This window comes from Papilio machaon, chromosome 20, assembly GCF_912999745.1.
Source record: "Papilio machaon chromosome 20, ilPapMach1.1, whole genome shotgun sequence".
In the NCBI taxonomy this organism is placed as follows: Eukaryota; Metazoa; Arthropoda; class Insecta; order Lepidoptera; family Papilionidae; genus Papilio; species Papilio machaon.
In genome coordinates this window covers 1845400-1858624 of record NC_060005.1, presented here as the reverse complement: position 1 = coordinate 1858624, position 13225 = coordinate 1845400, and the positions used below count along the sequence as shown (strand labels likewise).

The following is a 13225-nucleotide window of genomic DNA, read 5'->3' as shown; positions in this document are numbered from 1 at the left end:
ATATATATATACACATATATAGTATATACACACACATAATAAACATATAAACATATAAGTAAAATATATTCAGATATATATAATACATACATAAAATACATACACATATGTACAGTGTGTTTAACATCGATAAAGTATTTATTCAATAAAATATTTATTCAGGACTGAAGGTTTAATAACAACAAACAAACAACAATACAGACCGGTTATAAGGGTAATTTAGTTTTTTTAATGTTAATGTAACGTAGGTTTTGAGTCAAACATTGTCTCCTTAGTAAAACAGTTTTATATTTATTTTTAAATGTTGCAATACTCATATTGTGCCGCATTGGAGGTGGCAGGTCATTCCAAATCTTAGATGCATTAAATTTAAAACAACCATTAAATCTAGCCGATCTTGAATACGCTACAGCCAGTAAGTTCTCACTAGCCGATCTTAGATTTCTATTAACAGCGTTTCTTCTAAAGGTTAATAACTCGAATAAGTATGTCGGGTTCTGTTTCCACATCACTTTCTGAGTTAGACAAGCGTATTGAAGTTCTCTTCGAGCCCTCATGTTAAGGATGTTGTTTTTGTTCATAAAAGGCGTTACGTGCTCTCGTTTTGGTACTGCAAAGCAGTATCTAACTTCTCATTCTCATTCTCTAACTTTCATCGTTTTTCAAATTTAACGATATTGTAAACTAATTTCCGCACTAAGTGGGGCACTTAGCGTTTTAAAACTGAGAGGAAGCTTTAATTCTTAGAGACACACATACAGACTACACGAGTAGTTTTTTTTAAATCATATGACCAAATTGTAAGTGCCGTTTAATTCATCCAATTTAGGAGATATTAAGTCATAGAGCACACTACAGATAGCGTGACTTACGTTTGCTAGTATATACGGTTGTTAATTGTCACAGAGTAACAATGACTGATGACCTGTCTGTTATTAAACTGTCTGTTAGTAATTACACTGTTAAGCATGCTATACTGCGGGCCTACAACTAATTTTGTTTTGTTATTTTCACAAATATGTTTAATTTTAATATGAAAACGTATATTTATATATACGCATATAATATGCTATTATTACCTTTGAAAATAAGATTGCTTAATCATGTTTTCATATTGTTTTTATAGATTATTTTATGTACATTGTTGTGAAGAAAATAAATAGATGGCTCCTATCTAAACTATCGTTAGTTTGAAACGCAAATTTTGTAAGAAAAAAAATCAAACTTTAGTACGATTAATAACGACGAATCAAATATGAACACGTTATTTCCAAATTTAATACACACATGTGTATTAATAAAGTTAATATATAAAATCATAAAGCGACCATCGCTTTAAAATAGCAAAATTGTGACTTGCGATAGTCTACATAGGAGCCATTGTTATTAAAAAAATTAAATTACAATATTTTTTAGCGTTTTAGATAATAGGAAAATATTAATGAGAAAATAATTTTAAATAATTTAACCAAAAATTTACCTTTCAAGGTGTTTAATGCCACATAAATTTTATGAATCAACGATTACGATATTTGCCACTAAATGTTATACTGTTAACTAAAATCACGTATAGATGTGAATAAAGCATGTGACAAACATTCACTAATTAATAGTCATGCGATTATGTTACAATTCTGTGTACCAACATAACAATATTATGTTACACGTCATTAGGAATGTTACAACCTTAGTATTATCAAGATAGATTGAACTTTGTTTAAGCCGTTAATATATATTGAAAATTAATTGATGTGTGTATAAAATAACATGACCTTTGTCCTTACTTTAGTCATGATCATCTCCCTGGCCTTTTCTATTCACGTGGGGTCGGCACACAAGGTTTTGTAAACCTAAAAGTTTTGGCTTAAGTTTTTACGGCCGGCCGCCTGCCTGTTGCCAACCCACTTGGGAGAATGTCTTATAATTAAATATTAAACTAAATAATTCAATATGACTTCTCAAAACTCTCCAAAATTTAAAATGAGTATGAAAACATTGAAGCATCGGTGGCTCAGGGGTTAAGCATTTGACTTGCAATCTGCAGGTCCTGGGTTCGAATCCCGCCATGTACCAATGTGTTTTTCGACTTTCGATTTACATAATATGTACATTTATCCGACATTCTTACGATGAAGGAAAACATCGTGATGCAACCTGAACATATCTGAGAAAAAATTCAATGATATGTGTGAAGTCAACCAACCCGCATTTGGCAAGCGTGGTTGACTATGGCCTAGTCACCCCTAACTTGGGGTAGGCTCCGAGCCCCTCGGTGGGGACGTATAGTGAGCTGATGATGAAGAAAACATTATAAATGGAATAACTTTAAGCTCTTGTATCTAGTGGTTAGTGATCCTTATTTACTTCTTATTTTAATGTGAATACTCGTATACATTTCTTTTGGTATGTCTGTTATATTGAAAATTTGAAAATTAATAAAATTATCTTTGTGAACGTATTGTTGGAATATTATATAATATTGGGGTAACACAGTTGTAACAAAGTGTTTTAGTATTATCATTAACTAGCTGTCGCCCGCGACTCTGTCCGCGCGGAATTAAAGGAGAAAATTGTATCTGTATTCTATATGTGTCAAATTTCATCAAGATCCGTTGAGCCGATTCGGAGATACCTTCAAAAAAACATCCATCCATCCATCTCCGCATTCGCATTTATAATATTAGTAAGACTAGTAAGATTAAAAACATAATTTGGAGTTATGGAAAAATAAGTATTTTTAAACCTTTTACACTTGTATCGCCACCTAATTCGTTTACTAAACTAAGCTATGTAAAAGTTTAACATTTAATAAACCAAACTAGGTTTAAGGAAAACTGGAATTATTTTTAAAAATCCCTAATATTAGTTTTTTCCGTTATCCAATAGTTTCTGACAATAGTAGATAAATCTAACATCAGATTTAGACATCTGTAAGTTGATTAAAGTTACCTCGTACGGTGTGAGTTATAGAGGTAGGAATTGAGATTTATTGGCATTAGTTAAACGTTCGCTCAGTACGAATATAATACTTTATCTGCTCTCAGAGTTCAATTAGTCACTAAGCGACACCCTTAGTGTAGATTTATCATTGATGAACTGATTTCGATAAAATTCTTATTTCGTTTAGAATAACTATAAATTTATATAACTATTAATTTATATATTGTAAAGAGGTAAATTTGTATTTTTGTATGTAACGTATAAACTCGAAAACTAGTGGAGCGATTTCGAAAATTCTATTTCGGTTAGAAAGGTACACTATTACTGAGTAAAATAGGCTATATTTATTCCTGGAATTTTATTTAATTCGCGGGTAAAATCTAGTTATAAATGAAATGTAACATGATTAAAGTCTTAATGCACACAAAATCATCAAATGGTTATTACAGTTACTTGGTGCAGATTTTTATAAATCTATACTAATCGGCTCCCTTAGTGATACAGACACTGAGTACGGCTTAAATTGTTTCCATACATATGTATTAAACATATAAATTGCAAACAAGTACATAATATTATTGTTAAGATGTAACAACGAAATGAAAACTTTTACGTTGCGTTCAGGAAATTACACTTCGACTCAATTTCCATCGCAGTAATCCGAACGGAAATCTACTCCCGCCATATCTCAACTCCGAACGCACCTTTTGCCTCTTTGTTGAAAATGCAATTTTTATTAAAGTTTTTAATTTAAAAAAAAAACATTCGCAGTGAAATATGTTTTGTTTTTTTTATTATATGGTATATCCTCTATAAATACTTGAATAATATATTATTAAATTAGTATCACTGTTTATTACCACAAAAATATAAAGGTAATCTAAAATACGAAAGTGCTTTGTCATAATGAACCAAAAAAAAAACGATTTCAAATGTAAAACATTGTCATGGAACGATTAACACAAAATTAAAAAAAAAAACTTGGCGAATTAATACATTCTTAACAATAAAACTAAAGCCGTAAATAAAGCCTTATTTTTATTATAAAAATAAAATGTCAAACGTAAAATCACAGCGTGAAGATTTTGGTATTATCACCATTAGATGGGGCGCCACCTAGCTGCAATGATTGACAGCTAATAACCGCAGATTTCCCCTGAGACAGCACAATTTGTCCCCCCGACTCCAATGCGGATTGGAATCATCGACTAGGCTACCTGACAGTCTCTATCGATACTGACAAGTTATTACAGCCTATGCAATTATTATACAACTATACAATTATACAACTTTATATTTCAGGGGATTATTTAAAAAAAAGCGTGTTTTAAAACAATTTAAAACTCAAATAATACATACTTTTTAATTCAGTTTTTTGATTTAATAATCGATTGATACATAGATAATGTACGCAAAAATTAACAAGAAAGTTATGCCTCTAATTAATATGGTTTATAACTAAATTTACTCATAAATTATTTTAATAAATACTACTACTTACTTTTATGAGCCTGGAACAAAGTCAATTCTTCATATTTTTCTTTGTTGTATGTTTTTCCAGCATTATTTATTAAGTGTTCCCGGGCAATTGTGTTTCGAATTAAATAAATAATTAACCAATAACAGTTGAAATGTCAGCGCAAATGGAATAACGAATAAGCATCGCTCCGAAATTGCGCCTATCAATATTTAAACTGACCACAGATAACGAAAAAATAGATTGCTTTTCTTTAAATTAAGTAGTCTATGGTTTGGTTAACAGTTATACGCGTTTCAGTGAGATTGTTTATGTAAAGAGTAAGTGTGAAATAAGATTATAACAATAATTTACATGTCCTATTTACATTTTGAATTCGCCTTTTATTTTAATTTCGTTAACTAAGATGTACGCAAAGTTTTATTATAAATCAGTATAAATCTTAACCTATCTGAATTTGCGCGGTACAATTTGACATGTGTCATCGCAATGTTGCCAGTTACAATGACGATGATTTCCCGCGTCAATAGAGCGCGCTACCGGCGTGTGCCGGACATCGTTACTCGTGCCACACGTCGGTAATAACTTTTAATATTTATTTAAATAATTGGACACTCTGATTGACATACACCTGGTTAGATATTGGACAGTAACTTTAGAGAAAAAGAATTGTTATTAATTTTTTAATTTAATGCATACAGTAGTTCAGAACAACGAGTGAAAACTGATAGATATCGAAATAATTTGTATAAAATGGTATGTTTGGTTGTCACCTGTAAAAACCTGTAAAAATGTAAATCGCAACAAAAAAGTAATTATGGAGGTGCTGGGATTTGAACCCAGGACTTTCAGCATGCGAAGCAGACACTCTACCACTGAGTTACACCCCCAGTGTTTCATACTTTTGAAATTCAGTGTCATAAGCAAATGCTTTTTTAATGTTGGTTTCTTTGTAATAATATTATGGAATGTTCGACAAGCAATAGTACTATGTTTAATGAAATAATTTATTTTCTTTATTTTGCTGTAAGTAGAAACATTTAAATAGATAATTTTTGTATCGTAAATAATGTTATGACGCGCAAGGGGAATATAGATGGCGTTGTTGTCATCTAAAGTTAGGAGTTAAAACTACAGTTCAATCTCGTGTTATCATCCCGTCTGTTTTTCCAGTTGCTCCCTTTTAATTAACTAGTGAAAATATTATTATCATTCCGCCTTTGTCACAGTTATTTATATTTTGCTGCTATAACAATTTCGACCTTAAAACTATCAGATTAAAATGTTAATTACAAAACTTAGTTGCATTACAATATTAACGCTTTCAAATGTTTCAAATTCAATATAAACTGTTTGGAAAACTAATTTAGTGATATTGTAATTTCAAAATGAGATTAAATGACTGTACAACGAGTTTTCATTTTTTTTCGCGCGTTCTATAATAGTAAAACAGTAGCGGCGTTGGTGCGTAAAGAACACATAAAAATCATTTTAAAACCCCTTTGTTCGACCTCCCCTTGTTTCAACCCCTTGCCTCACAGTAATGTATAATTTGCGGTGAGTTGTGATTGACTGGAGGGAATGTCTTGTTAGCTATTATTGTTTTTTTTTTATCTGTACGCAATACAAAAATAAAGTAAAATATTTGTTCTAAATACATACCTGCACATGAACATAATACAAAAAAGTAAGTTTTAATTAGTATCCTTTTTTACTTTTATGCGTAGGTAGTTCGAAAAAAGATTTCCTTTTTTGAGTTGCCTATATTTTAGTAAATTTTATTTCATCTGGCAACATATCGTTTCTAATTAACCATAGATTTGAGTTGTAATCTCTTGAGTCTATGGATAGCGTCGTTTACTTAAAAATATTGTTTTTTTTGTTGAATAATGTTCAGTCCTATTTCTTATGCATGATTTACATTATTCTTGTGTGTGTTGTGTTTAAATTATGCCAGCGGCGATTTTGAGCGCTACTGTCCTGAACTGTACTGAAAGAAAACTGTTTTGTTATGGTATGGCGAAACAAAAGCCAAATAACTTGGCAAATTGTCATAATTGCAGTTACATAAAAAAATACACACTTTCGAACTCTTATCATGGAGTGTAAACAAAATTCTTTGTCTATTGACGGTAAAGTTTTATTAATCTCAATAGAAGCGAGAGACAAATAATATATTTTACTTCACTCCGGATAACGTCCACTCTTTATAACGTCGCAAAATACTAAGGTAATAGAAAGTAACCTGAAGGTACGCCCTTTTAAAGCACGCACAGTTATCCAACATTGTTTTACTGCCCTAATAGCATTTGAAATTGGCACAATGACCTGAGCTTTGTGAGCCGGTACGGGAAAAGGGTAAGTAATAAGTTTTCTCAGTACTTAATTCAATAGCCGTTTATGAATTAATGATAGGTAATTTTTTGTTAATTTTTTCATCACTTTAATGGAAAAAAAAAATATTTACATGAAAAATGATATAGTAATAGTAAGTAATGCGGGAAGATATTTAATACAATTGCTTGTGCTGTAGCTTGTAGCTTGTGTTGTATGGAACAGGTAATGCTCTAACATTTGTACATCTTCCTCGCTTAGATTATAGCACGGACCACTAGTAGCTGGATTTCCTCTATTAAAATAATTGATTAGTAATAATGTTTTTTCGTGCGAAAATTAATATATTATTTTAAATTGGCCATACTAATTTCGAGAAATTTAACATCTCACAGATCTCACATATTGTTATTTGCTAAGCATCAACTAAAAAAATATATTAATTCCATAACGTGGTGCATTAATATTATTGGATCGAAATTTTGCAAGCTAGTTTTGCCACTGGCGTAATCTCAATACATTTTTAAATGCACATCGGTTAATATATTTCAATTTATCTCATTATACTATTCATTTTAAAACCTTCAATTTGTGTACCAAGTTATCGAATGCAATTCTGTGAGGATCCATACGGCTGATCGGATCGTGCACCGCAAGTAGAACGGGACAGTTATATACAACTGGAAGTATGAAGGAAGAGGACGGCGTGGTAAGATGACCAACGGCAGTTAGGGGTCAAGGGTGAACGCTCTCGGGTGAGATGTTAAGGTACTGGTTTGGGAAACACGAATGCCGACTTTGCCGAAGGCTATGGGATATCTATTTAGGTTGGCAACATTGAAATATTTATGCTTCGTGTTGGTAGTGTTGGTAGCATGCAAATTTATTATCTACGAGTATATGAACAGACGGTTCCGTTAACACAATTTGATTGGATAGATTCACATTTTACGATACTTGGCAGAATAACACTTGCGTTAGACTTATTTTTGCAAATATAACACAAATGTGTCAATGAATTGTTAGATTTTATTTAAACTTTTATATCGGAACAATTGGCTAGGATAGTCTAACGGCAAAGAAAACAACATTTAATTAAACGCACGTATGGAATAGATTCAATTAGAATTGTAATTATTTTTCGTCTATAGGCTGGTATAGACTAGAGCATTTATTTGTAACACAACAACGAGCCGCTCTATGATATGTTCTAGTGTATCATCCCTTTACGAACCAAATGTGTATTTTAAACTGTGGTTTTACCTGTATTATACCATTCGTAAGAACGTTACATTTCATAGAGATGCCTGAAAAAATGCCCTAGTCTATATTCACCTTACAACTTGAAATTTATATTTCACTATTGTCCAATTTCTTGTAAGAATTCCATAGAACTGTTATATTTATCCGGAAAAAATTAAATTGAATTAATCTAATAAGAAACCCATCAGACCAACATACAGATTCTAAATAGATTAATATTTTTCTTGTAATTGCTCTTACGTTATCAAAACTATTACGGTTTGAACTTGTCAATATCAAGGTACCAATTAGATGTGAAAAAAATTAACTGTAAAAAGGAAATAGTCGAATTAGTTTGGTTGAACCATTACGCTACGACTTGTGCTACGGCGCGTCAAACTGCAGAGCGAAGTTAGTTTCCCATAAGAATAAAATCGTGTTCGCAATATGATTTGTTTTGGGATGTATTAACGAGGGCAGTGGACCGTGAAATTTGTTGTAAGCAACGCGATATTAGTATACATTCACGTATGGTTGATTTACGACCCCTGGATACTAAATCCCTGGGAATGGCTGAGGTATGAAGTCAGTTAATGTAGAAATTGTTTTGTTTCTCTTTAAGATTTTAAATGACTTTAGGTTGATTTATGAAGTTCGATGAAGTGTAGTGGTTAGACGGCCGTGATTCTGTCGGTTCTAAATTCGATATTTAGCTTTTAGTTTTTAATATATCACAAAATTTATTTTGAGAACTACATAATTAAATGGACTAGTAACAAAATATATTATCTACAGTTATAATTTATATAACTATCAAGTAATAAATAATCGGTGAAGCAATAAAATCTTGTGCTTTTAAAAGACAATCCACAATGTCGCCCCCTAGCGTTACACATCGGAATTCTATGAGCCACGTATTCCAAACTTAAACTATGCGAAGGGGACTTCCTATTTCTTACTATAACATTGTTCGCGAAATTTCTGATATGATTATCTGTAACTTGTTTTCAATACATTGCTGTGTCTATTAGGAAAAATAATAATATGTAGTTGAATACTTAGCGAGCAATGTAAAGTGGGTTTAGATAAAGATTCGAATATTTTCACTAGTTTGACTGAATAAAAAAATTGATATTTTATTGCGTCCGGGGTCCACTTTCTGTCGTATTTTATTCTCTTTACGTAGTTTTCTACGCATTATATTTCTTTATACCAAGATACTTTTGCGGTTGAACCTTTTTAGATTTGAACAAAAATGACTTTTGTGACCTTGAAAGAAAGAAGATGTTAAAACAATTTTTTTGTTCCTTTCTTTGTGGTTTGTTTGGTGCGTTGCATACGTGTTGTCATACGCACGGACGGACAGTATATCATTTTCTTTGTACAAATGGCGAACAATATCTCTTGCAGCTTCCTAATCTCGTCAGATAAACAACGGGACTAACATTCGACTATTGTCTTCAAAGGGAACTTGTTACGATTTACATTCATACTATTTTTCTACGTAACGATTTCTTACCGTTATTCTCTGAGACCAAAATCTTTGTAGAAAACATATCGTCATTTCTGTCATTAACTTTGACAAAACAAAGATAACAATATGTTTTAAACCGGGATTTTAATGTTATATGTAAAGAATGTTTTACGTATTCTGTACTAGTTTTTCAACACATTGGGGAATGTACTAACAGCAAAAACATTGACTTTCTATGCAAATTGTACTCCTAAGTTCTTTCCTTAGTTAAAGAATCATTAATAACAGCTGTTGCTTTATTCAACTTGACTAGAAGTCCGAACTATAATGAAGTGTCTTGAATATACAGATTACCTTCTTGGTATTAAGATGTGTTTTTTTTATTTCTCAATTGAGTCTGGCGACTTGACATTATGTAAACCATTTAGTCGTTTCCTCTCTAAATTAAAGTTTCTTCTAAACTTCTAGTCGTATTTAAGTCTCTTCCCACGATCAATCATTTACTAAAGACGTTTAGTTAAATCCGTCATATCTTTATACCATTCACCCACATTCGATTCGTTTTCAATAAGTCGCATTGACAACTAAAAGGTTGACCCCTAAATACTGAAATAATACCGCAAACCATGTTTGGACTTACGAGACAATCTACAAAAGACCTTTGTATTTAACCAATATAGAAATGCGTTTTGAAAAACACAAGATATCGGAATCTGTGTTTTATTGCATTGGAATAAATGTTACGTGGGTGTGTTGTCTCAGTTAATTATAATGTTGTAAGTGTTGACAATATTTTAGTACATTTCCAATTGTCTAAGGTACAATATCGTGGGAATTGGGAAGCGAACAACAGTTTAGTTCGCTTTCAAAAGTTTTATATTGACCGCAAGACATGGCGGTTACTTTATAACACCGTATTTAAAGTGCTATTCTTATTGTGGAGTGGGTGTTATTCATCTTGATACTTTTTACTTATTACTACTAACTATTATTATATATACTAGCTGTCGTCCGCGACTCCGTCCATGCGGAGTTAAAAAAAACTTAATAAGTAGCATATGTTCTTCCAGACTATGTTCTACATTTGTGCCAAATTTCATCAAGATCAGTTGAGCAGTTCCGGAGATACCTTCAAACAAACATCCATCCATCTAAACTTTCGCTTTTATAATATTAGTAAGTTAGTTAGAATACATGTAGTCTAACAATTGAGTTTTGGGTTCTTTTAGATCTTGAAATATATTAATTGTAGGTCATTTTACTACGCTTGCGTAGGGCCTTATTATTATCTATTTTGGGGCTTCTAGGAAAGGTAATATGTATGTTTGGTCAATGTAGTATAATATTTTTTATAAATTATTCATAGTAATTAAATAAATGTAGCACTTATTTCATTGAGCTTCAAATCTCCTCATACAGGTAAACAGTGTATATGATATTTTATTTTAAGTAACAAGTATCAAGATATATTCATCTTAGTATAGTGCGCGGGCGCCGGCTGCGGACACTTGAGGGACATTGTTTACTCTGTGTAGTGTCCATGATGTGATATATCGTTATAAATATTACTTAGGGTTATTGTGGATACTATACTCTACATAAAAAAACAAGAACATAAATATATACACTGAAAAACTAATAATAAGGCAAAATGTTGAAAAGGCAAACCTTTCGAAGATTTTCGCGGGTCTGTACATATTATGTTCCATTATTGCCTCATGTAAGTTGTATGTAAGTTGAATAACTTGACTGATTTTAAAGACTAAAGTGCGTACTGAACTAAATCGTTAAGTAATTCCTAACCCCTAAGCGTAGATCTAGTTAGAAATCTACACTAAGCAACTGTTTAAGTAATCATCAAATGAAGAGTATTTTACCATGAACAGTAGTCGTAAAGATTTGTTTTTTGTTTGTACCAATTGTGTAGTTCAACCAAACAAATGTCAAGTAATTACTCAGACGTAAGAATTCGCGAGTTGACTTGGTATCGTTTGTGTGTGGGGTGCAGAAGTCAGCCAGTCAGTGATGGCAATCGTCGCGTTTTTCATTACCTTCCCTTCCCTTCCTCGTACCCCAACAACAAAACCAACGCGCCTTTTGTCTCTTAACCGTACGGTGGCGGGGTACTCGCGGTAATCATGATGCATTTAAACATAAACTGAACTATTTTGTAATTTTCATTTCTGAATTTTCTAACCGCTGTCTAGGGTTAAAATTTTGTGACCTGTACTTGGATTTCGTTTGAAGTGTGTAGGGCATCTTGGTTATTCAAACTCGTAAAAGTTACCAGACAAATGTCTGCTAATGACAAAATGCTATGCAAATCATTTAAGATAGTTTATTTGGTCAAATTTTACTGATGCTGAAAGTGTGAAAATGTCTATTTGAAGACTTGTTTATTTACCTAAAATAAAATAAACAAGTGGCTTGAATCAGCTGACATTAGCGAAAGTGATGGCAGAGGAAAATAAAGTTTTCCCCGCGATTAGGAAGGAGTTCAAAGTAAGAGTTTTGTCATCGAGGCATTGTGTTGTGATGGGTTCTTTAATAATGCGCGGTTTGTCGCCGCCCGGGACTCAACCGCTGTTAATAATGCCCTAGAAAGTACCTTCTGTTCCAATAATTAGTATTGCGTTTGTATTTAATATTTGTAATAATAAAATATTTGTTTTTTTTAAAAGTATTATTGTAATATTGATGGTGTATTTTAGTAATTTAGTTAATAACCAAAATTAAACCTGTTTTATTGCTATTACTTTTTTTGTAGTGTATCAAAGAAACTTTAAACTACACTAGCAGTTGCCTGTGACTTCTTCCGCGTGATTTACGAATCAAGTAATTAATACAGCTTATGTCACCCGGGGATAGTATAGCTTTCCAACAATGTAACAAATTTAAAAAAAATGTTGAGTAGTTTCGGAGCCTATTTTATGCAAACAACCAATGAAATCTTTCCTTTCTATAATATTATTATGAATATTATATTCTAATCAGAAAAATAAATAAAGATTGCTATACACGATCGATATTACGTGAAATATTCGCACAGGTGAGCACACATAATGTAAGTATATCAGTTACATCGTGGCGGAAGTTTAAAATGTATTCATTGTATCACCTGACTTATCGTTGGTTTCTGAGATCGAAATCTCCGTTTAAAACATATTGTTATCTCTGTTTCGTCAAAGATAATGAGAGGGATGACGATATGTTTGATAAAGATATTTTGGTATCAGAAACCAACGATTAATGAACGCGATGGCACACGCAATCCGCGAACACATTGGTGTCCGGGGGATTTAATTAATGCCTGGAAAAAGCTGCCTGATGGATCACCACCACTTAATTAATGGCTTTTGTTTGTGTCGCAATAATCCTAAACATAAGTATAAAATCTATATCAATATATATAAAAGAAAGTTGTGTTAGTTACACCATTTATAACTCAAGAACGGCTGAATCGATTTGACTGAAAATTGGTGGGCAGGTAGCTTAGAACCAGGAAAAGGACATAGGATAAGTTTTACCCCGTTTTCTATTTTTTTTTATTCCGCGCGGACGGAGTCGCGGGTAAAAGCTAGTCTTATATATATAAAAGAAAGTTGTATTAGTTACACCATTTATAACTCAAGAACGGCTGAATCGATTTGACTGAAAATTGGTGGGCAGGTAGCTTAGAACCAGGAATAGGACATAGGATAATTTTTACCCCGTTTTCTTTTTTTTTTTTATTCTGCGCGGACGGAGTCGCGGGTAAA

The 13225-nt window shown here is 32.2% G+C and overlaps 1 non-coding gene across 1 annotated transcript; it reads right to left on the bottom strand.

The window, feature by feature from the left end:
* Positions 1 to 5235: 5235 nt before the first annotated feature.
* On the bottom strand, positions 5236 to 5307 carry Trnaa-cgc. Its single transcript has one exon. It is a non-coding gene; the product is annotated as a tRNA-Ala (tRNA).
* Positions 5308 to 13225: the final 7918 nt, after the last annotated feature.